This window comes from Electrophorus electricus, chromosome 26, assembly GCF_013358815.1.
Source record: "Electrophorus electricus isolate fEleEle1 chromosome 26, fEleEle1.pri, whole genome shotgun sequence".
NCBI classification, from domain to species: Eukaryota; Metazoa; Chordata; class Actinopteri; order Gymnotiformes; family Gymnotidae; genus Electrophorus; species Electrophorus electricus.
In genome coordinates, this window is record NC_049560.1 from 3,357,317 (window position 1) to 3,382,928 (window position 25,612).

Genomic DNA, 25,612 nt, shown 5'->3' on the forward strand with positions numbered 1-25,612 from the left:
GTACTGGTATGAGCTGAGGTCTGAATCCAGGAGAGGGTTTTTTTTCCCACTGTCTCTATGCAGTCTTTTTCAATAAATATGATTGAAAACTTGAATTGTAATGACATTTTGGAGTTTTCTCCTGTGGTAATGCAGAGCACAGAAGAATCATTAATGAGGGGAGCATAGAAAGGAAAGTATTAGTAACTGTATCCAGGGAGACAGAAGAAAGCAAGTTTTGAGATCCGACATGTTCTTGGAGCTCAAACTTCACAAGGTGTATGATAAATTTTCAGGAGTTCAGAGTGTGCTGAACATTTAGGAGGTGCTCTGTGCAGCACTCTGTTTATTGTTAAGTGTGAAATAGGCAGTTTGATATCAATATAATGGATTTAAATCACAGCATGTTAAATATAACCTCAAAAATATACAGTTGTGGCCACTTTGAAGTTGCAAAATCGTGTTTTATTGAATTGTATGATTACTTACTGATATCCCAATCAAGAACTACTGCATTTGTTAACCATTCTCTGCCACGGTTTTGCATTTCATAGCCATGAAAAGTATTCATGCCAAATTACAGTGTCAAAGGCAACAAGAAGTCTCATATTCTCCAGCTTTTATTATGAAATGTGGTGCAATTTCCATCCCTACACTGAAGTGAATATTGCGCACAAAAATGCTTCTAATATTCTTTACTCTAATCAAATCTAATCATTTACTCTAAACAAATCTGTTGAAAAGCTGCCTTTGATATAGGCCCTTCTTGAACAGCATTCATCTTGTTCCCATAATAGTCTACATCGAGGATAGAGAGTGCTAGATGGTTATCAGACTCGTCCAATTCTTAAACCGTATATAGTAATGGTGTTTGGATCAGTTATGATGATATTACAAAAAAAAAAAAAAAAAAAAAAGCTCAAAACTTACCTCTGCTCTGTATGTGTATAAGTATTACACTGACTGTTCTCTGCAAGACCTGTTTGGCTACTTATTGAGAAATATAACTTGACAGATGTTATGTAACTTGTCACTTATATAGTATATAGTGTGAATTGCAACTATAGGTTTTAGGCTCTCTTTACACAGAGATGCTTCATTTTTCAAAGGCCAATCTAAAGACCATGTGAGTTTTATTCATTTGATTTATATCAAGAAATGCTGGACTCAGACCATAGACATGGTCTAAAAATCTTATATTTTCATGATAGCATTAAACACAAAAAATGTTTTTAAATATGCTGAAAATGCATTGTAATGAAAACAGGAGTTGGAATAATATCATAATAGCAGAAGGAAATAGTTAATAATAACAGTCATAGAACTGACATTTATGGTATAACTCAATAAATGTAACTGTAGACTTATATGTAATGAGTCATAATTAACTCCACCCTTACCTTATATATATATATATATATATATATATATATATATATATATATATATATATATATATATATATATATATGATGTGATGTGATGTGACAGTATTTCCTGTGTGACATAGCACAGCATACATTTGAATTTGCATGCTAATTTCTGCTTGACGATCATTATTCATATAATACTCAGGGGTTTAATTAATTCCAGTTTAACCGTGTCATCTCCTTAAAACTTGGGATGTCATTCATGATGGCAGGGACGCAACGTGCTCAAGTCAGCATAGTGTTGTCAAGTTCTTATTATTTTATATCATTATGATATCAGAGGAAATTATGTATTTGTTGTTTCTGAGGGAAAAAAGTTTCATATTAAACTTTCATATTAATATAATTTACTCTGATACTTCAACGAAGAGTATCTGATTTGTTCACAGCATTCATTTGAACTCAAATTTAAATTATTATGCTAAATTATTAGTAAAAAGTAGTGACAGTACGTGAGGGAAATGTGTGGGGAGGCTAACATGTAAATGACTACTAATCAAGACCATTTTTGTTACCTATACAAACAGACAGTAATGCTGAATTAATTTTCTAACAAAGGTTCACAGCCATGTTACGCAGCTTTAATCGTGAACTTAAAAGATCTGATAATAGCACCACATACTAAATGATTCTCTAACTGGTTGCCCTAACGGGCCAGGCAAAAAATACATTGATAAAAACCAATGCTGCATTTTTGACTGCAGTCTACAGTTGCTGTGAAGGGGAGGAAGTTATTAAAATATTTGGTTTTTCTTTCTTTTTTTTTCTATAGAGTTTAATATGCTATTTTATTATTTTTCATTAAATTTGTATTCTACATATTTGAAAAAAGAACACTGTTTATCAGCCTATTCTGTTATTGGTTGTTACTTGACATATCTAATCTATTTTGTTTTGTTGTATATTTCATTGTTTTCATGGTTGAATCATCACCCATTATTCTTGACCAAGACACTGTAGTGGAAGCAGCAGCCCCTGCTGGTACCTGAGGTACCCCAACACCCCTTGCATAAGGCCTTCTTATCAAGATGCTCTGGAATACCAGTCTCTGCCCTACTGACTGACCAGACCTTCAACCCACTGGTAACACCCACTCTGGGAGGCCTCTTTACAACACCAGAATTCTTTTGTCTCTGCTAAAAGGGCACTCCTTTCCCTTATCAGGTCTCCAAAACCAATCTGTAAAGAAGGGTTATTACTCCGACAGGACACATGGCCCAAGACTTTACGACCCCAGATCTTGACTGAGGAAAGGCCATAATGTACCCTGCTTTGAATTTAGGGATGAGTTCACAACCTGGAATACTTATAAGATCAATAGTAAGAAAAACTTATAAAGCACATATTCTTGAAGGATTAGGGAATTTGACCTTTCCCCTCTGAAAGGCCTTCTCGCGAGCATTGCAGTGAGGCCAAAACCATATTCATAATCTCTTTTTTTTATATGTAATAGGATTTCTTTGATTGCATGAACTATGAATCCACAACTCCCCTCGGAGACAATATCAGACTCCTCCATCTGGATTTATTAAGCACATATGGCCAAAAGTGCACTGATATATACATAACAGTCTCAGCATGCTCAATTCTGAGTGAAATCTAAATAGCTATCATCACTGAACTGTTATGAAATCCACTCTCTCTAAATTTATGTTAACTTTTCTTATGTCTTGTTATTTCATTCATAAAATTATTACATCCATGTCTTAACCCTATTTTTGTAATGTTTGCATATTTTTATACATGTATTACTTAGTGACTACATCTTCATCTCAAGTATAACAGACAGAGGAACATTATTTGAATGATTAATAATAGTACAATACGTGTGTAATAATCATACTCTGTATCTTTCTTTATCGCTCTTTTCTATACTCTTCTATCTTCCTACGTGTCTCGAAGTCATGTGATTCTTGATTAAATGTAACTGCTTTCCTATATATAATTGTGGGCTTTATATTGCTTATAAGAACGTCTTCAATCTATCTATACATATTTGGACTAAATTTGCATCTTTGGTAAAGTTAGAATTAATCCTATCTGGCCAACAGAAATTAGTGCTAAATAGGCAACCTTAGATTTCTACAAAGCTAAGTCTAGGATACACTCTCGCATTGACACCTGCAGAGTCAAGGAACAATCCATCTCAGCTCTGAGTTCTCAGTGAAGCTCAGGCTCGCCAGTTCGTGATAATCTTTGGTGTGGGGTCATCGGCGGCCCAGAGAAGATTCAGGATCAGGTGTTATTTCCAGCCGACCATGGCCACACATAAACTTTAGTGACCCCCTTGCATGAATGGACCGGACAAATGAGAATTGTCCCTTGAAATTAATGCAAGATATTTTCCACTGATATTCTATCTCAGGGTGCCTATATAGAGTTTCACTTTCTAGAGATAATTCTGTCCAGGTCAATATTTCCTACCCTTGTTAGTCTATATAATAATAGAAATAGGAATCTCCTCCCCTTCAGTCAACCCACCAGTAGTGACGTTAACTTCTAGCTCCGTTAGCTTTTTTTGGTTAGGCTAGCCTTAGATGAGTTGGCACCATAGCTAAACAGTTCTCTGGCTTGTGCAAAAGTTCTCCTCTCTGATCCCAGTTCTCCCCTTTGGTGTTTTGCTTATTATTATTATTATTATTATTATTTGATTTATTTTATTCATCTCCTCAGTAACCTTTCTTTTCTCCCTCAGTTGTCATTCGTTTGGTCTGTATGCCTGAGCCAAGTCCAACATTGTAGCTTATAACACCTGTCTCACAACGTCAATAATTTGTTTATTCATTAATCAATGACCTTCACAATTATTCACCAAGTTGGTCATCGTGGCAAATTTATTTGAAGCAATGGTATTCAGTCACTGCACAAAATATGACCTAATTTGGAAATTAGACTGATATAACGTTAATAAACCTTCGGTACTTCACAAATACTTGTTGACTTATTTTCCCTACATTTTACGGTGGTGCCCCTTTAATAATTCTTACCATTATGTGCATTTGCTGCAAAAAACCCACTGAAATTCTCTGGAATGAAACAATCCAACATGACAATAAATCGCTGGGTCAAGAAATCAGCACAATTGTCTGTAATAGACAAAATCAGACAGACTCAACTCAATGTTTAGAAACTCTTCTTACGCACAACCACTTTCGAGATGCATAGGGACTTCTTGACCCAGAAATGATCCCATTCTCTTGAAGTTCATGGAGATGTTTGCGCACACCCTCTATATCTGCTGGAGCTAGGCGACGAGATCTTTCTCTGAAGGGGTTTGACGCCGTGAACCTGATCTCATGCATAGTACTTTTAGAACATCCAACATCCCACTCATGGCGAGAAAATACTTCCCCTCTCTCCATCGTCTTCTCGCAGAGACATTGCTTGGCCTCCTCGGGCATTGGAAAGTCTCCAAATCATACGCATTAGTGTATTTGTCATCTAAGGGTTAGGACATGCCTCCAGCTGTGGAACCATAGTGACAGGAAAGATATTATCAAGCGGCATTTCCCCTTTCAGAACAACAGGATTGCTGGAGACATTTCTCACAGTGACAGTAACATTCTTCTTGGCCAAGACAGACGCTAAGTGAACTTCATCTCTCACCTGTGCTTCCTCTGAGGAATATACCTCTTGATGCTGATCTACCAGTAACAGTGAGTTGGTAAGTTTAACAGGGAAATTGACTTGATTCTTCTAAGGGAGCTCCGGTCGCTTTCAGAGTCTCATAAGCTTTCCAGATCATGGGGTGTATAGTAAGAGTTTTTAAAAATCGTGCGCCATCTTGAGTTCGGCAGGAATTAAACAGTTTCCGCACTATCTGAGTGTTTGTTCCCACTAACAGGGCTACACAGAACTAAGAAACAGGATCGGGACACACTAATGCCAACGTGTCTATGGTTTCCTGCACTTCTGCACTTCCCCCAGTAAACTCAAGCTTAATTAACAGATACCCACCATAAAGATGCTTATGAGAACTCAACCCCCATATTTCCAAGTCCTCAACTGACTCTATTGGCAAATGTTTCAAATGTGCTTCATAAAAGTTCCTGTACAAAGTAGTGACCTGCGAACTATCTAAAAGTGCCGTAGTATAAATCCCTTCTATCTGAACTGGTACATCTGATGTGGGCCCCACTAAACCCTCAGGTAGCTTTGTGGTGCTTACCACTGTAGATGAACATTTGGTGAAATGTGCCTCAATTGGAGCTCTATGTCATTCCTTCACAGAGCTCCCATGAAGTTTCCCTTCTGCCGGGTCATGTTAATCAGCTTCTGATTACCCTTTCTCAAGTCTTCAGGAGTCTTACATTCTCTCCTGGTGTGTCCATCTTCCGTTCACCGGTAACAGAAAATACCTGCTGTATTGGGTCTGGATTTTGTTTTCTCTGATACATCATCATGTATCATTTGACCTGCAGTCCTAGCTTCTTTCGCTAGCCCGCAAAGTGCCAACCTCACAGTAGCCACATTCAACAGTTTAGCAACTTTAGTTGACCGTTCTTTTACCTCTTTCTTTAAACTGTCTAATTCAGGCATTATAGCAAGTTGAGATACAGCAGCAGTAGCAACTTCCGCTCTCACTCCCCGTAAGGCCTTGAGCCATTCCTCTTCTTCTCTAATTTTCTTAATCAGCTGTGAAAAAGAAATGGAATCTTGTAGGGTACGGGTCATTCAGATCCACCATATCACTGGTACGGGCACCTTTCACCAACATCCATATGGGCTTTATTCAGAAGTGCTCGATGCAGTTTATCCAACCCGTATAGGAAGGGCAGAGAGCTTCTCACCCTTATCTTGGTAGGTGTTTCTAAACTTTGCCAATAAATCTGCCCCACTCTCAGTAGTGCCATATGCAGTATCTAGGGCCACCAAACAGTCTGATATCAGCAGCTGGTCCCCTTAGACTCTCCACACTACACTGCCACTCACTGATCATTTGAGTAGCTTGTTCCATCCAGGCATCCTACTCCTCCTCTCCTGAGGGAACTGGTCTAACCTCTGAAAACACCCTTAATTTACAGTAACTAAGCTCTGCGACTGGCACATGGCCACACCTGTTAACCAGTTTGCCAATGGCATACACTAGAGCTACGCTAAGTTTGGCTTTAGGGGGTTGATTAGCTCTAGCCATGGCCAGGACATCTTGCATAAATTTGCATCCTGCTGTAGCAGCATAGACAGTTTGGATCTCCAGAGCTGGAATTCCCTACTAGACTACTCGCTAGATGCACAGGCCAGGGACCCACCTCTCCTTCAGTGCCAAAACACTTTGACTGTACCCAACACACTTTCAATAACATCATTTGCTACATCAATGGGAACCTTGCCCAGCTCAATGGCATTGGCAAGGATAATATTCTCTTGCCTACTCCACTCAACAGCTTGACTCATATCCGAACTGCTAACTCTATGCATCAACAAGTAATCTTGGTAAACAGAAGAACGAGAAAAGAAAATAAATCAATCAATAGATCCCGACGGTGCCTCCAAAAATGTAACTCCTCCCTAAAGGTGTCCTAATGAAATGATAATTTAGGGGGACCACATCTTAGTAACTGTATGTTAGCTCAATCTAAGTTAGTTCAGTGCCTCCAGAAACAATCAGCGGGGGAGGGAAACCCCCACAACTCAAACAGGAAAAAAACAAAAAAAACACCAATCATTACTTCTCTTACCCTCAGAGGCCTCAGTTATAAATTAATACATAATTCTATTTCTATTTCACCCCACAACTGACAATGTTACAAAAACACTTCAGTTGTGAGTAATGTAAATTGGCTGATGCCTCATAAGTCATGGAACATTTATATAATAGAAATCATAGGATGTCCAAAAATGATGAAGATTTTTGGGCTAGTCTGGTATTACAATCCAAAGTATTTTGCATAGCAATACTGACTCTATAATGACCTCAATTGTCATAGTAAATCATCCAGTTTTTCACCATCATTTAAGTGTGTGGAAACAAAAAATGAAGTGCACAGCAGAGACGCACCTTTTTTTTAAATCAATGGTTTAGCATCTGTTTTATAACGTCTCTGAACTGGCAATGAGCCACCAAATTATGCAGAAACAACGTATATAAAATGTAAAAGGAATCTACAAATACAGCTAAAATGTTTCTGAAAGGTTAGATAAGAATAGAAAAAGCATTGATCTTGTACATAATTTTAACCACTTTATGTGGAAAAATAAGAGATAAAAATGTATCACACGGTATGTAACAACTGCATTTTCAAGGCATGAGGGCCAGCGCATTGAGCAGCATCTGGATGGCTCCAAGAGGGTCTACGATATCCTTCTGCTGCACTTGTTGAAGAACCCAGTCTGGTACAAATCTGCGTTAAGAACAATCAAAACAAAGAAATGAGACAAAAGAAATAATTCATGAAATGAAAGTAAGTTCTCTTTAGTCTTACTCTCCAACATTAGAGCAGAGAGTTATAGGGAAGTTATAAAGCCAGTTACACAGCTTGGCTGGCTAGCTACCTGTAAAGACTTCTCAAACATAACCTGCCATTGACTTGTTCTCTGGGTGTCCATTTTGTACTTTCGCATTGGAAGGCGGTAAATGCTGCATATGCGGTCTGAGGCCCTGGGAAGTGTTCTTACCCCCTAGTGGGGGCAAAACACCAAATTAAGTACACACACCCGCATCAAGGCTTGAATTACTCCGTGTACTAATGACATCCTGGAAATACCCACCATTGCATGTCCTTCATCCTGTACCAAAATCACCAAAAGGAAACATGCTTTGGTAAAGATGCTGCCTCCTTTGTCAGCCACCTTGTCCCCAGCTTTCTCTCTGTAGATCTGGAGCAGGTCCAAGAGTGTGTCCACAGAGTCTTCCACCTCATAAACCGTATCTATGGTTTTGTTGTAGTACAGCAAACCAGTCAGACAAGAGACTTGAGAAACAGAACTCTTCTGACCACACAAAATACAAATGATTGCATTTGTAAATTAATCAATGATCTATGCATCAAACTGTACAGCAACATTAAGCATAGCATGCAAGGACAAAGCAGAAAACTGAACAGCAGAAAAAAAGTATATAAAATGCAGATCTTTGCTGGTAACAATGCAAGATGCTGCAGATGAATACTCTGTATTTGGACTTGACCATGTAACTTTGATAAATTAAGAGGAGCTTGGATTGCCAAGGTGATCTCAAGGAAGGAGATCACTGTTCACAAGGCACTCACAACACTCTGGTGAAAGTCTGTAATTAAAGATACTGCAACCCATCACAACAAAGCATCAAACATCTCTCACCTTGAAACGACAGTCATGTTTTTGTATTCTGCGCATGATTCTCTTACCCGAGTTCTTTAAGGCCATAAAAATGTCAGCATAATTGCGATATTCCAGAAAGTAACTCAGGGCAGTCTTGGTCTTGTGACACAGCTTGTCTCCTTTGGCTTCCCTGTTGACTTTCCTGAGGCAATGTCGGATGGAAATGACCTTGGAGGCATCATTGAATTTTCTTGAACTACGACCTCACTAAAGGGCCTAGTGATGCCATAAAAGTCATTGCTGCATGATATTACAGCTTCTTACAACAGCATATTGTTAGATTCTGTGTTTTCTCCTGTTCTATTGACATTCAAGCAGGACATCTCACTGCAAGCCCACCATTTGGCAGGAGACACTGTTTTTGATTGTTCACCTTCAACTATCTAGACTATCTATCCCCATTTCTCAAGTCTATAACACCATCACCTAGAACTGTATAAAGAGTTTGGCCAGCTAACAGCTCACCAGAGAATGATGCAATGCATCATCATGTGCTCTGTTGGCCAAGTGTATCTATAAATAAACTTTCTTCTTCATTAACTCACATGTTGCCAAAATTTACTGTGATGTTTCCAAGGTAATTGACACAATGAGCATCTGCAAACTATGTAATTTAAAGCATCCAGACACAGTCACCAAATAAAACTTTAAAAAAAAAATTTTTAAAAAGCACAAAACAAATATTCAAGAAAGTTCTTTCCCTGCCTGCACCTTTATAATTCTACATCACAACTTTTCTTTCCTGCATCTCAGAACAAATCTTCTGGCCATGTGCTGGATAACAGTGGCAGCTTGACTGCAGTGGTGAAACCATAGTAGCATGTCAGGTCTTTATGTTTGGCTTACTTGTTAGCTGTAAATCAACACAATATCTGTAAAATAGCTTGTGAGATATATTGGTTGTATCAGACTTGAGTCAGGTTATCCAATCTCAAAAGGCAGGCTCCTGCTCACTCATGTTTGAGTATACATACATGCTTAAATTGAAAATAGTATACTTTTTCCTCAGAAGGCACATCCATGGCCAAACTACTAGCCCCCCCTACTACACCATCCAAGAAAAGGTAAAGAATACCTAGTTAGCAGGTGCATAGTCGTTAAATAAAGCTCAGATGTTTGAACACTGCTGTTTGAGTCTATACTGCTGTTAGGACAGGACATCGGTGCACTTGGGCATGCTCGTTTTCTGGTGGACATGTACATTTCATCACAGTTGAACACTGCCAAAGCCTTAGCATTAGAATCGCCCGAGTATGGAAAGAGTTCTGTACCTGGATGTACAGGATGGAGGAGATTTGCCTCTGGGCTGCTGTCAGTGCCCAGTGAGCTCGCAGGGCCCTCTGGATCCTCACCGCACACAGATGATGATACGCAGCAGCACAGAAACGCCGGAGCCCCACAACGCGTGCAGCTTCCTTTGCCTGGAGACGGAGGTGATGAGGTGATGCAAAGTTAGAGCTGAAAGTGCATTTTCAGCCACTGAAATTCATGCAGTCCAGTTGCAATTGTGATTGCACTGAATGATGTACTACCTGAATATTTATAACAGTGGACGTCAGGGAGTCTGTTACCCAAATAAACAAAGCTCAGTTGAGGACAGGCTCAAGGGCTTTTGGGGTTAGTGTTAAAGATGACAACACGCCATGGTTTTTTTATGTGACTGACATTTTGAATCGTCACCACCCTCTTTTTAGAAGCTTGTTCTCCCTAGGATGTTGGTCAAAAACAGGCTGCAGTGGCAATATCAGGCACAGATGGTGCACTGCCCATCATCAATGCCACACTACAAAAAACGGGTAGAAATGCACATTTCACATTTACACATTTAATCTGGCCAGAGATGTCTCAGAATAAAATAATTTATTAAATTGTTCTAGAAACATACAACGTTGACCAGCTTTCCAACAAAGTGATGCTTCTCAACAAAGGTTCCCCTCCCCAATGCATCAAATGTTCATAGATACTGAAAGTCGCCTGCGGATTACTTACGCTTCGCCTCGTGAGCCTGCCACAGCAGAAGGCCTGCAGAGAGACAGCAGCACAACCCACCTCCTCCAACGCTCCTGCAGCCTGAATGACGGTGGCAGCTTTGTGCATCGCTGCTATATTATCACATACACAGGGCCCTCTGAAAGTTGCCCCCTGTAAAGATATCCTGCTCGCGTTCTTGCTGGGCTTTCTCAGTGCTGAGTACAATCTCCCGTGCCACCTCAATCTTCTGGGTCTAAGTGCTCCACACCTCCCTGGCTGAGTTCAGCTTCACGTGCAGAACCTCACCATTGACCTGAGATGTGGCATTTGCTTAGTGTAGGTTTAAAAGGAGCTTCAGTTCGTCTTCTAATCGTTCATTATATGTTTATTTGGTCCGAGGTTGTTCTTTGGTAGATTACCATACAACATGCCTTAATAATTCTATGTCAGACTTGACCTTTAGTGGAAGGGACACACGTTTGAGTGCTTTGGTTTTGTATACGTGTTGATGGCGGTTGGGGGAATGTGTTCCAGACGCATTATGGAGCTCTTCACTCAGGACTGATCCCTGTTGAGCAAGCTGAGGAGGCCGGCTGTCAGCCGTCTGCAGAAAGTACACAATGTTGACCTCGCGCTGCCCGTGCTCCGAGAGAGAGGGGTAGCCCTGTCTGATGAGCACGGTACTAGAACACTCAAGATCATCCATGGGCCCTGTACATGCATCACTGCTTCTAGATGAACCATGCACTCGTAACAATAAAATGTTGGAACCATTTTAGGGACAGTCACCGATGCCAGAGACATAGTAGATGGACACAGAAGACCCTTAATCTTCTGTGGAAAATCATCTTTCCCTTTCAGGTATTTTGTCTTATTCTGCTTTACATCCTTTGTGTGCTCTGACTGTGTTTATGAATTTTAGAACACTGGATGGCCTTCAACATGCCCTCGGAAGTGAGCAGCTGGCAAGCCGCCCTGCAAGGATAGTTCAAGTGCCATCGGGCCGTGTACATTTTGAAGGACCTCTCTTTGGTTGACGTTTTGGGTATGTTGAACTTCTCATCTCCCATGGTTAGGGATCAGGCATTCAATGCAACGTAACTTCTTGTGAAATGTATCTTAATACGTTAAAAAAAACAGAATGGGGGGGGAAAACTTTAAAGTCATCAGGAGTGAGAATATAATTTATCCATAATGTGAACCCTCTTTCCTGTTTCTCAATCCAGCGCTCATCATAAAACATGTTCTTGGCAGCAAATGGCAGTGGATGCCTCGGAATGGTTGTTTGTAGGATACATTTTGAGACCCTGAGTCTGCCACTACTGCCTCCGTTTTGCTTTTGGAGACTGTTGAAGGGTTAAAAAGCACCTTCTTGGGTTGAACACCTTCCTCATCCAATACATTACCTGCTCTATTGTAAGACTTGGTAACTGTGGGAGAGGAAAAAGCAGTAATTGCCTTGTCATCTGATACTTTGTTTGATTTGATAAAGAAAGTTAGCCTTGGCAGACCAACATCGATCTGAGCAGAGGCCTCGGCAGCACACACAGCTACTCCAGATTCACAGTCTGCGCTTGACTTTTCACACTCTAGGGAATCAGAAAAGTTGAAGCTTGAGCATGCATGCAGAGGGCTTACAGCATGAGTTAGATCGGATTCAATAACAGCCAACGCATCCTTTATTGACAACACTGTCATTCCTGGCTCTTGACCTTCACCCTTGCTTGTTTTACCAATAACAGGAAGTGGACTTTGAAAGCAGGATGTTAAGGGTCTGGAAAACCTCTCTGGGGCACTAATTGGGGAGATTGTCTTAGTTAACACCCTGATTTCTTTAAAATCAGTTTTACATAGTGGTGCAGAAGATTTCTCTGTAGCACCAATAAATTTGTCAACAGGCAGCAACAGAACAATTGGAGAATTCTTCTGAACAGCTAGCTAAAAAGGCTAGATCAGAGGAAACAAGAGTAAAACAGGGCTACGGTTAATTAAATGTATGTTTTGGACATGACTGGATAGCCACGTTAGTGACTGCATACTCACTTGGATGGTGAAAGATGTCTGGTCAACAGAGAAGCCTTTGGAGGATGGTATTTTATCCACAATTACTGTCGTTGTTGCGTCCTTGGTTGAGTTTTGAATCCGTAAAGGTAAAGATTTTGACGAACCTAACTTTATCGTCCCAAAACACACAAAAGGAGACCTTGAAAACTCAATCAAACCGAGAACTGGAACATTGTTTTCTATGTTCGTTTTATCATCGCTTGCACAAAATGGGGGATTAAGTGGTGGACTCAGATCCAAGAAACTGCGCCATTTTCTAGTTTATTTTTTAAAACTGATCATCGCAATACACAATCCAAAAGAAACACTGATAGTAAAGTGAACACAGCTGTCTGCCTGCTCTGTTAAAATCCTCTTTTAGCGTTCTGTCCACACAGGCCAACTGTAAAACCACTGCTATATTTTCAATTTAAGAACCAAATGGTTCACTATTTATATTATAGGATGTCAATTAACAGTCCAATCACTGAGAGAAAAACAAAATATAGCCTATCAGAGTTTAAGACAAGTTTAAACGTTTAAAGCCACGCCCATAATGTAGGATGTTATGACCTCATTCAGATGCTTCCCAGCGTTTGCTTGCATACGCTACCCAGATCCAGTTTTAACATGGGAGTTTAATTATTGTTGATGGCGTTTATTTATAGGTATAGGCAGCAAATATAATATTATTTAAATATAAAGTCTACAAATTGATCATTTCTAGTAAAATCATGGTTCAACCTAAAATGATACAACTGAAAACAAATGTAAATTAAATTAAATATCTGTGATTGGGTATATAAATGCTAGACCTGTTGTCAAAGAATTATGCAGCTTGCGTTCTTTACAAATGCCATACTTGCAAATTTTGGTGTTGGCTGAACACACACACTTCTTCTATCTAGAAAAGCCTCCCACATGCCAGCCAGTCATCAAAGTCTGCTAGTGGGGAAAGGGTGACCCTTGAGTGTGTGTGTGTGTGTGTATGTGTGTGGTGTAGGGGTGTGAGTAGACATTTACTCTCATTCTCTCATGCATTGCAGGGCCTTTGCTCCTCCCAATTTCAACAGTAGTGGAGGGCATTTGCTTCTTTGACCCTTTCTGGCGGACCAGGAAGTCCACAGCTCTTCTAATTTTTTTGGTACAGTATAGTTTTTGCCTTTTTCTCAATCCTTTTGTCCTCACACTTCGTCCCAGAAAGCCCTTCTCTCCTCCTCCACCAGTAATGCTGGAACAGGGAAGGGTCTTACCCAAACCTTTGCCAAAGAATTTTGTAACGTATATAATTGTCTAAAATGTTTTGGCTGCAGTATTAATAGCTTTCACTGGAACTAAGGGGCACAGCCCAAACCCTGTAAAACATCCCTACTCTTGGCATTATGCATTTGCATAGCTAATGTCCATAGGTCTTGTGCCAAAGCCAGACATGTACAACAGACTGCTTGATGGTGAATTCCCATTCATCGCTCTTGAGAACACGTTTCCAGTGCTCCACAGTTTAATGGTGGCATGCTCTCTACGGCTTGACCTGAGGTTTGGTATTGCGCATAGTAATCTTAGGATTCTGTGGAGGTGCATGGCCACGGAAACTCATTTCATGAAGCTCCTGACGCATAGTTCTTCACCAGTGATGGTCCTTGGCTTGGATCCTGTTTGAAGAGAAAGTGTTTTGAAACCTGGTGGGAATTCTATTCTCATTTAAAGGTTCACCTTTATTTATTAATCTAAGAAACTGAGTCTGGATTGTAATTGGAGCGCATTATGATATATAGGTTTTTACACTATGGACATCTTAAAGAAGCATGAATAACTGACATCAAAATATCCACGGAAAGCCATTTCATGAAGCTTCTGATGCATAGTTCTTGTGCTCATCTTGCTTCCAGTTTGGAACAGTTTAGTGAGTGATGCAGCAGAGGTTTTTTATGTTAAATGCTCACTACTCGCTGGTGCCCAACAACAAACACCTGAAACCATGTCCTTATTTACCCAGATTTGTATGTAGGCACTGATGGGGATTGTATTGTGATGTTCTTGAGTGCTGACTCCTCTTAGGAAAGGGTGTCTAAAACATTTGAACTCAACCACTTGGAGGGTGTTCACACACTGTTGGCCATATAGCATGTGTTCTCTGATCCATAATTCACACAATTGCGGCCGCGTTCATGTAACTGAGTTTTAAAAGCTCTGCTCCAGGTGAGGGTCAAACTCACAAGCTCGGCATGGCTTCAGTCGTACTGCTATATAAGTACCGCGCGCTGACCGATTGTGCCACTGGAGCACAAAAACAACATTTTAGCCCAATATTCTAATGTACCTAACTAGATAGCTAGCTAAAGTTGGTCACATTAAAATGGAAGCTGCAGCTCTGAACCTCGTGACTGATTAACTGTTCTTGCTCTTGGTGTACCTCTCACTGGGTTTCAAGGAGAAATATCTGGGTTCGGCTTTCTTGAGTATATCCTAAGCAGGATAAAAACTTGTGTGCAGTATTCATCACTGATTTTGCTGTAGGTCAGACTCCATACTGAACCAAAGGCACTCTACTAGCTGACTGCCTCTCCTCCTCCAGATGCAGGCGTACTCTTCTCTTCTCCTGCTCAACCTGCAGCACTGTGACCACTTTTCCTTGGCTTCGATCCTGTCTGAAGAGAAAGTGTGTTGAAACTTGACAAGACTTCTACTTTTTTCAAGGTTGACCGTTATGTGTTAATCTAAGAAACTGAGTCTGGATTGTATTTGGAGCGCATTATGATATATAGGTTTTTACACTATGGACATCTTAAAGAAGCATGAATAACTGACATCAAAATATCCACGGAAAGCCATTTCATGAAGCTTCTGATGCATAGTTCTTGTGCTCATATTGCTTCCAGTTTGGAACAGTTTAGTGAGTGATGCAGCAGAGGTTTTTTATGTTAAATGCTTCACTACTCGCTGGTGCCCAACAACAAACACCTGAAACCATGTCCTTATTTACCCAGATTTGTATGTAGGCATTGATGGGGATTGTATTGTGATGTTCTTGAGTGCAAACTCCTCTTAAGAAAGGGTGTCTAAAACATTTGAACTCAACCACTTGGAGGGTGTTCACACACTGTTGGCCATATAGCATGTGTTCTCTGATCCATAATTCACACAATTGCGGCCGCGTTCATGTAACTGAGTTTTAAAAGCTCTGCTCCAGGTGAGGGTCGAACTCACAACCTCGGCATGGCTTCAGTCGTACTGCTATATAAGTACCGCGCGCTGACCGATTGCGCCACTGGAGCACAAAAACAACACTTTAGCCCAATATTCTAATGTACCTAACTAGATAGCTAGCTAAAGTTGGTCACGTTAAAATGGAAGCTGCAGCTCTGACCCTCGTGACTGATTAACTGTTCTTGCTCTTGGTGTAACTGTCACTGGGTTTCAAGGAGAAATATGTGGGTTCGGCTTTCTTGAGTATATCCTAAGCAGGATAAAAACTTGTGTGCAGTATTCATCACTGATTTTGCTGTAGGTCAGACTCCATACTGAACCAAAGGCACTCTACTAGCTGACTGCCTCTCCTCCTCCAGATGCAGTCGTACTATTCTCTTCTCCTGCTCAACCTGCAGCACTGTGACCACTTTTCCTTGGCTTCCATCCTGTCTAAAGAGAAAGTGTGTTGAAACTTGACAAGACTTCTACTTTTTTCAAGGTTGACCGTTATGTGTTAATCTAAGAAACTGAGTCTGGATTGTATTTGGAGCGCATTGTGATATATAGGTTTTTACACTATGGACATCTTAAAGAAGCATGAATAACTGACATCAAAATATCCACGGAAAGCCATTTCATGAAGCTTCTGATGCATAGTTCTTGTGCTCATATTGCTTCCAGTTTGGAACAGTTTAGTGAGTGATGCAGCAGAGGTTTTTTATGTTAAATGCTCACTACTCGCTGGTGCCCAACAACAAACACCTGAAAGCATGTCCTTATTTACCCAGATTTGTATGTAGGCATTGATGGGGATTGTATTGTGATGTTCTTCAGTGCTTACTCCTCTTAGGAAAGGGTGTCTAAAACATTTGAACTCAACCACTTGGAGGGTGTTCACACACTGTTGGCCATATAGCATGTGTTCTCTGATCCATAATTCACACAATTGCGGCCGCGTTCATGTAACTGAGTTTTAAAAGCTGTGCTCCAGGTGAGGGTCGAACTCACAACCTCGGCATGGCTTCAGTCGTACTGCTATATAAGTACCGCACGCTGACCGATTGCGCCACTGGAGCACAAAAACAACACTTTAGCCCAATATTCTAATGTACCTAACTAGATAGCTAGCTAAAGTTGGTCACGTTAAAATGGAAGCTGCAGCTCTGACCCTCGTGACTGATTAACTGTTCTTGCTCTTGGTGTAACTGTCACTGGGTTTCAAGGAGAAATATGTGGGTTCGGCTTTCTTGAGTATATCCTAAGCAGGATAAAAACTTGTGTGCAGTATTCATCACTGATTTTGCTGTAGGTCAGACTCCATACTGAACCAAAGGCACTCTACTAGCTGACTGCCTCTCCTCCTCCAGATGCAGTCGTACTATTCTCTTCTCCTGCTCAACCTGCAGCACTGTGACCACTTTTCCTTGGCTTCCATCCTGTCTAAAGAGAAAGTGTGTTGAAACTTGACAAGACTTCTACTTTTTTCAAGGTTGACCGTTATGTGTTAATCTAAGAAACTGAGTCTGGATTGTATTTGGAGCGCATTGTGATATATAGGTTTTTACACTATGGACATCTTAAAGAAGCATGAATAACTGACATCAAAATATCCACGGAAAGCCATTTCATGAAGCTTCTGATGCATAGTTCTTGTGCTCATATTGCTTCCAGTTTGGAACAGTTTAGTGAGTGATGCAGCAGAGGTTTTTTATGTTAAATGCTCACTACTCGCTGGTGCCCAACAACAAACACCTGAAAGCATGTCCTTATTTACCCAGATTTGTATGTAGGCATTGATGGGGATTGTATTGTGATGTTCTTCAGTGCTTACTCCTCTTAGGAAAGGGTGTCTAAAACATTTGAACTCAACCACTTGGAGGGTGTTCACACACTGTTGGCCATATAGCATGTGTTCTCTGATCCATAATTCACACAATTGCGGCCGCGTTCATGTAACTGAGTTTTAAAAGCTGTGCTCCAGGTGAGGGTCGAACTCACAACCTCGGCATGGCTTCAGTCGTACTGCTATATAAGTACCGCACGCTGACCGATTGCGCCACTGGAGCACAAAAACAACACTTTAGCCCAATATTCTAATGTACCTAACTAGATAGCTAGCTAAAGTTGGTCACGTTAAAATGGAAGCTGCAGCTCTGACCCTCGTGACTGATTAACTGTTCTTGCTCTTGGTGTAACTGTCACTGGGTTTCAAGGAGAAATATGTGGGTTCGGCTTTCTTGAGTATATCCTAAGCAGGATAAAAACTTGTGTGCAGTATTCATCACTGATTTTGCTGTAGGTCAGACTCCATACTGAACCAAAGGCACTCTACTAGCTGACTGCCTCTCCTCCTCCAGATGCAGTCGTACTATTCTCTTCTCCTGCTCAACCTGCAGCACTGTGACCACTTTTCCTTGGCTTCCATCCTGTCTAAAGAGAAAGTGTGTTGAAACTTGACAAGACTTCTACTTTTTTCAAGGTTGACCGTTATGTGTTAATCTAAGAAACTGAGTCTGGATTGTATTTGGAGCGCATTGTGATATATAGGTTTTTACACTATGGACATCTTAAAGAAGCATGAATAACTGACATCAAAATATCCACGGAAAGCCATTTCATGAAGCTTCTGATGCATAGTTCTTGTGCTCATATTGCTTCCAGTTTGGAACAGTTTAGTGAGTGATGCAGCAGAGGTTTTTTATGTTAAATGCTCACTACTCGCTGGTGCCCAACAACAAACACCTGAAAGCATGTCCTTATTTACCCAGATTTGTATGTAGGCATTGATGGGGATTGTATTGTGATGTTCTTCAGTGCTTCCTCCTCTTAGGAAAGGGTGTCTAAAACATTTGAACTCAACCACTTGGAGGGTGTTCACACACTGTTGGCCATATAGCATGTGTTCTCTGATCCATAATTCACACAATTGCGGCCGCGTTCATGTAACTGAGTTTTAAAAGCTGTGCTCCAGGTGAGGGTCGAACTCACAACCTCGGCATGGCTTCAGTCGTACTGCTATATAAGTACCGCACGCTGACCGATTGCGCCACTGGAGCACAAAAACAACACTTTAGCCCAATATTCTAATGTACCTAACTAGATAGCTAGCTAAAGTTGGTCACGTTAAAATGGAAGCTGCAGCTCTGACCCTCGTGACTGATTAACTGTTCTTGCTCTTGGTGTAACTGTCACTGGGTTTCAAGGAGAAATATGTGGGTTCGGCTTTCTTGAGTATATCCTAAGCAGGATAAAAACTTGTGTGCAGTATTCATCACTGATTTTGCTGTAGGTCAGACTCCATACTGAACCAAAGGCACTCTACTAGCTGACTGCCTCTCCTCCTCCAGATGCAGTCGTACTATTCTCTTCTCCTGCTCAACCTGCAGCACTGTGACCACTTTTCCTTGGCTTCCATCCTGTCTAAAGAGAAAGTGTGTTGAAACTTGACAAGACTTCTACTTTTTTCAAGGTTGACCGTTATGTGTTAATCTAAGAAACTGAGTCTGGATTGTATTTGGAGCGCATTGTGATATATAGGTTTTTACACTATGGACATCTTAAAGAAGCATGAATAACTGACATCAAAATATCCACGGAAAGCCATTTCATGAAGCTTCTGATGCATAGTTCTTGTGCTCATATTGCTTCCAGTTTGGAACAGTTTAGTGAGTGATGCAGCAGAGGTTTTTTATGTTAAATGCTCACTACTCGCTGGTGCCCAACAACAAACACCTGAAAGCATGTCCTTATTTACCCAGATTTGTATGTAGGCATTGATGGGGATTGTATTGTGATGTTCTTCAGTGCTTACTCCTCTTAGGAAAGGGTGTCTAAAACATTTGAACTCAACCACTTGGAGGGTGTTCACACACTGTTGGCCATATAGCATGTGTTCTCTGATCCATAATTCACACAATTGCGGCCGCGTTCATGTAACTGAGTTTTAAAAGCTGTGCTCCAGGTGAGAGTCGAACTCACAACCTCGGCATGGCTTCAGTCGTACTGCTATATAAGTACCGCACGCTGACCGATTGCGCCACTGGAGCACAAAAACAACACTTTAGCCCAATATTCTAATGTACCTAACTAGATAGCTAGCTAAAGTTGGTCACGTTAAAATGGAAGCTGCAGCTCTGACCCTCGTGACTGATTAACTGTTCTTGCTCTTGGTGTAACTGTCACTGGGTTTCAAGGAGAAATATGTGGGTTCTGCATTCTTGAGTATATCCTAAGCAGGATAAAAACTTGTGTGCAGTATTCATCACTGATTTTGCTGTAGGTCAGACTCCATACTGAACCAAAATCACTCTACTAGCTGACTGCCTCTCCTCCTCCAGATGCAGTCGTACTCTTCTCCTGCTCAACCTGCAGCACTGTGACCACTTTTCCTTGGCTTCCATCCTGTCTGAAGAAAAAGTGTATTGAAAATAGACAAGACTTCTACTTTTTTCAAGGTTGACCGTTATGTGTTAATCTAAGAAACTGAGTCTGGATTGTATTTGGAGCGCATTATGATATATAGGTTTTTACACTATGGACATCTTAAAGAAGCATGAATAACTGACATCAAAATATCCACGGAAAGCCATTTCATGAAGCTTCTGATGCATAGTTCTTGTGCTCATATTGCTTCCAGTTTGGAACAGTTTAGTGAGTGATGCAGCAGAGGTTTTTTATGTTAAATGCTCACTACTCGCTGGTGCCCAACAACAAACACCTGAAAGCATGTCCTTATTTACCCAGATTTGTATGTAGGCATTGATGGGGATTGTATTGTGATGTTCTTCAGTGCTTACTCCTCTTAGGAAAGGGTGTCTAAAACATTTGAACTCAACCACTTGCAGGGTGTTCACACACTGTTGGCCATATAGCATGTGTTCTCTGATCCATAATTCACACAATTGCGGCCGCGTTCATGTAACTGAGTTTTAAAAGCTGTGCTCCAGGTGAGGGTCGAACTCACAACCTCGGCATGGCTTCAGTCGTACTGCTATATAAGTACCGCGCGCTGACCGATTGCGCCACTGGAGCACAAAAACAACGCTTTAGCCCAATATTCTAATGTACCTAACTAGATAGCTAGCTAAAGTTGGTCACGTTAAAATGGAAGCTGCAGCTCTGAACCTCGTGACTGATTAACTGTTCTTGCTCTCGGTGTACCTCTCACTGGGTTTCAAGGAGAAATATGTGGGTTCGGCTTTCTTGAGTATATCCTAAGCAGGATAAAAACTTGTGTGCAGTATTCATCACTGATTTTGCTGTAGGTCAGACTCCATACTGAACCAAAGGCACTCTACTAGCTGACTGCCTCTCCTCCTCCAGATGCAGTCGTACTATTCTCTTCTCCTGCTCAACCTGCAGCACTGTGACCACTTTTCCTTGGCTTCCATCCTGTCTGAAGAGAAAGTGTGTTGAAACTTGACAAGACTTCTACTTTTTTCAAGGTTGACCGTTATGTGTTAATCTAAGAAACTGAGTCTGGATTGTATTTGGAGCGCATTGTGATATATAGGTTTTTACACTATGGACATCTTAAAGAAGCATGAATAACTGACATCAAAATATCCACGGAAAGCCATTTCATGAAGCTTCTGATGCATAGTTCTTGTGCTCATATTGCTTCCAGTTTGGAACAGTTTAGTGAGTGATGCAGCAGAGGTTTTTTATGTTAAATGCTCACTACTCGCTGGTGCCCAACAACAAACACCTGAAAGCATGTCCTTATTTACCCAGATTTGTATGTAGGCATTGATGGGGATTGTATTGTGATGTTCTTCAGTGCTTACTCCTCTTAGGAAAGGGTGTCTAAAACATTTGAACTCAACCACTTGGAGGGTGTTCACACACTGTTGGCCATATAGCATGTGTTCTCTGATCCATAATTCACACAATTGCGGCCGCGTTCATGTAACTGAGTTTTAAAAGCTGTGCTCCAGGTGAGGGTCGAACTCACAACCTCGGCATGGCTTCAGTCGTACTGCTATATAAGTACCGCACGCTGACCGATTGCGCCACTGGAGCACAAAAACAACACTTTAGCCCAATATTCTAATGTACCTAACTAGATAGCTAGCTAAAGTTGGTCACGTTAAAATGGAAGCTGCAGCTCTGACCCTCGTGACTGATTAACTGTTCTTGCTCTTGGTGTAACTGTCACTGGGTTTCAAGGAGAAATATGTGGGTTCTGCATTCTTGAGTATATCCTAAGCAGGATAAAAACTTGTGTGCAGTATTCATCACTGATTTTGCTGTAGGTCAGACTCCATACTGAACCAAAGTCACTCTACTAGCTGACTGCCTCTCCTCCTCCAGATGCAGTCGTACTCTTCTCCTGCTCAACCTGCAGCACTGTGACCACTTTTCCTTGGCTTCCATCCTGTCTGAAGAAAAAGTGTATTGAAAATAGACAAGACTTCTACTTTTTTCAAGGTTGACCGTTATGTGTTAATCTAAGAAACTGAGTCTGGATTGTATTTGGAGCGCATTATGATATATAGGTTTTTACACTATGGACATCTTAAAGAAGCATGAATAACTGACATCAAAATATCCACGGAAAGCCATTTCATGAAGCTTCTGATGCATAGTTCTTGTGCTCATATTGCTTCCAGTTTGGAACAGTTTAGTGAGTGATGCAGCAGAGGTTTTTTATGTTAAATGCTCACTACTCGCTGGTGCCCAACAACAAACACCTGAAAGCATGTCCTTATTTACCCAGATTTGTATGTAGGCATTGATGGGGATTGTATTGTGATGTTCTTCAGTGCTTACTCCTCTTAGGAAAGGGTGTCTAAAACATTTGAACTCAACCACTTGCAGGGTGTTCACACACTGTTGGCCATATAGCATGTGTTCTCTGATCCATAATTCACACAATTGCGGCCGCGTTCATGTAACTGAGTTTTAAAAGCTGTGCTCCAGGTGAGGGTCGAACTCACAACCTCGGCATGGCTTCAGTCGTACTGCTATATAAGTACCGCGCGCTGACCGATTGCGCCACTGGAGCACAAAAACAACACTTTAGCCCAATATTCTAATGTACCTAACTAGATAGCTAGCTAAAGTTGGTCACGTTAAAATGGAAGCTGCAGCTCTGAACCTCGTGACTGATTAACTGTTCTTGCTCTCGGTGTACCTCTCACTGGGTTTCAAGGAGAAATATGTGGGTTCTGCATTCTTGAGTATATCCTAAGCAGGATAAAAACTTGTATGCAGTATTCATCACTGATTTTGCTGTAGGTCAGACTCCATACTGAACCAAAGGCACTCTACTAGCTGACTGCCTCTCCTCCTCCAGATGCAGGCGTACTCTTCTCTTCTCCTGCTCAACCTGCAGCACTGTGACCACTTTTCCTTGGCTTCCATCCTGTCTGAAGAAAAAGTGTATTGAAAATAGACAAGACTTCTACTTTTTTCAAGGTTGACCGTTATGTGTTAATCTAAGAAACTGAGTCTGGATTGTATTTGGAGCGCATTATGATATATAGGTTTTTACACTATGGACATCTTAAAGAAGCATGAATAACTGACATCAAAATATCCACGGAAAGCCATTTCATGAAGCTTCTGATGCATAGTTCTTGTGCTCATATTGCTTCCAGTTTGGAACAGTTTAGTGAGTGATGCAGCAGAGGTTTTTTATGTTAAATGCTCACTACTCGCTGGTGCCCAACAACAAACACCTGAAAGCATGTCCTTATTTACCCAGATTTGTATGTAGGCATTGATGGGGATTGTATTGTGATGTTCTTCAGTGCTTACTCCTCTTAGGAAAGGGTGTCTAAAACATTTGAACTCAACCACTTGGAGGGTGTTCACACACTGTTGGCCATATAGCATGTGTTCTCTGATCCATAATTCACACAATTGCGGCCACGTTCATGTAACTGAGTTTTAAAAGCTCTGCTCCAGGTGAGGGTCGAACTCACAACCTCGGCATGGCTTCAGTCGTACTGCTATATAAGTACCCCGCACTGACCGATTGCGCCACTGGAGCACAAAAACAACACTTTAGCCCAATATTCTAATGTACCTAACTAGATAGCTAGCTAAAGTTGGTCACGTTAAAATGGAAGCTGCAGCTCTGAACCTCGTGACTGATTAACTGTTCTTGCTCTCGGTGTAACTGTCACTGGGTTTCAAGGAGAAATATCTGGGTTCGGCTTTCTTGAGTATATCCTAAGCAGGATAAAAACTTGTGTGCAGTATTCATCACTGATTTTGCTGTAGGTCAGACTCCATACTGAACCAAAGGCACTCTACTAGCTGACTGCCTCTCCTCCTCCAGATGCAGTCGTACTCTTCTCTTCTCCTGCTCAACCTGCAGCACTGTGACCACTTTTCCTTGGCTTCCATCCTGTCTGAAGAGAAAGTGTGTTGAAACTTGACAAGACTTCTACTTTTTTCAAGGTTGACCGTTATGTGTTAATCTAAGAAACTGAGTCTGGATTGTATTTGGAGCGCATTATGATATATAGGTTTTGACACTATGGACATCTTAAAGAAGCATGAATAACTGACATCAAAATATCCACGGAAAGCCATTTCATGAAGCTCCTGATGCATAGTTCTTGTGCTCATATTGCTTCCAGTTTGGAACAGTTTAGTGAGTGATGCTGCAGATATTTTTTATGTTAAATGCTCACTACTCGCTGGTGCCCAACAACAAACACCTGAAAGCATGTCCTTATTTACACAGATTTGTATGTAGGCATTGATGGGGATTGTATTGTGATGTTCTTGAGTGCTTACTCCTCTTAGGAAAGGGTGTCTAAAACATTTGAACTCAACCACTTGGAGGGTGTTCACACACTGTTGGCCATATAGCATGTGTTCTCTGATCTATAATTCACACAATTGCGGCCGCGTTCATGTAACTGAGTTTTAAAAGATCTGCTCCAGGTGAGGGTCGAACTCACAACCTCGGCATGGCTTCAGTCGTACTGCTATATAAGTACCGCGCGCTGACCGATTGCGCCACTGGAGCACAAAAACAACACTTTAGCCCAATATTCTAATGTACCTAACTAGATAGCTAGCTAAAGTTGGTCACATTAAAATGGAAGCTGCAGCTCTGAACCTCGTGACTGATTAACTGTTCTTGCTCTCGGTGTACCTCTCACTGGGTTTCAAGGAGAAATATGTGGGTTCAGCATTCTTGAGTATATCCTAAGCAGAATAAAAACTTGTGTGTAGTATTCATCACTGATTTTGCTGTAGGTCAGACTCCATACTGAACCAAAGGCACTCTACTAGCTGACTGCCTCTCCTCCTCCAGATGCAGTCGTACTCTGCTCAACCTGCAGCACTGTGACCACTTTTCCTTGGCTTCGATCCTGTCTGAAGAGAAAGTGTGTTGAAACTTGACAAGACTTCTACTTTTTTCAAGGTTGACCGTTATGTTTTAATCTAAGAAACTGATTCTGGATTGTATTTGGAGCGCATTGTGATATATAGGTTTTGACACTATGGACAGCTTAAAGAAGCATGAATAACTGACATCAAAATATCCACGGAAAGCCATTTCATGAAGCTTCTGATGCATAGTTCTTGTGCTCATATTGCTTCCAGTTTGGAACAGTTTAGTGAGTGATGCAGCAGGTTTTTTATGTTAAATGCTTCACTACTCGCTGGTGCCCAACAACAAACACCTGAAACCATGTCCTTATTTACCCACATTTGTATGTAGGCATTGATGGGGA

At 41.1% G+C, this 25,612-nt stretch overlaps 1 long non-coding RNA gene and 9 other non-coding genes across 10 annotated transcripts; all 10 read right to left on the reverse strand.

Moving 5' to 3' along the window:
- Positions 1 to 15,904: 15,904 nt before the first annotated feature.
- trnai-uau lies at positions 15,905 to 15,997 on the reverse strand. The gene is given in 2 exon segments: positions 15,905 to 15,940; positions 15,960 to 15,997. It is a non-coding gene; the product is annotated as a tRNA-Ile (tRNA).
- Positions 15,998 to 16,882: 885 nt separating this feature from the next.
- LOC118240841 lies at positions 16,883 to 25,504 on the reverse strand. Its single transcript, XR_004775680.1, has 2 exons — positions 25,211 to 25,504; positions 16,883 to 24,231 (listed from the first exon to the last, which is right to left on the reverse strand). It is a non-coding gene; the product is annotated as an uncharacterized LOC118240841 (long non-coding RNA).
- trnai-uau lies at positions 16,895 to 16,987 on the reverse strand. Its single transcript is given in 2 exon segments — positions 16,895 to 16,930; positions 16,950 to 16,987. It is a non-coding gene; the product is annotated as a tRNA-Ile (tRNA).
- trnai-uau lies at positions 17,885 to 17,977 on the reverse strand. Its single transcript is given in 2 exon segments — positions 17,885 to 17,920; positions 17,940 to 17,977. It is a non-coding gene; the product is annotated as a tRNA-Ile (tRNA).
- On the reverse strand, positions 18,875 to 18,967 carry trnai-uau. Its single transcript is given in 2 exon segments — positions 18,875 to 18,910; positions 18,930 to 18,967. It is a non-coding gene; the product is annotated as a tRNA-Ile (tRNA).
- On the reverse strand, positions 19,865 to 19,957 carry trnai-uau. Its single transcript is given in 2 exon segments — positions 19,865 to 19,900; positions 19,920 to 19,957. It is a non-coding gene; the product is annotated as a tRNA-Ile (tRNA).
- On the reverse strand, positions 20,850 to 20,942 carry trnai-uau. Its single transcript is given in 2 exon segments — positions 20,850 to 20,885; positions 20,905 to 20,942. It is a non-coding gene; the product is annotated as a tRNA-Ile (tRNA).
- trnai-uau lies at positions 21,840 to 21,932 on the reverse strand. Its single transcript is given in 2 exon segments — positions 21,840 to 21,875; positions 21,895 to 21,932. It is a non-coding gene; the product is annotated as a tRNA-Ile (tRNA).
- On the reverse strand, positions 22,825 to 22,917 carry trnai-uau. The gene is given in 2 exon segments: positions 22,825 to 22,860; positions 22,880 to 22,917. It is a non-coding gene; the product is annotated as a tRNA-Ile (tRNA).
- On the reverse strand, positions 24,805 to 24,897 carry trnai-uau. Its single transcript is given in 2 exon segments — positions 24,805 to 24,840; positions 24,860 to 24,897. It is a non-coding gene; the product is annotated as a tRNA-Ile (tRNA).
- Positions 25,505 to 25,612: the final 108 nt, after the last annotated feature.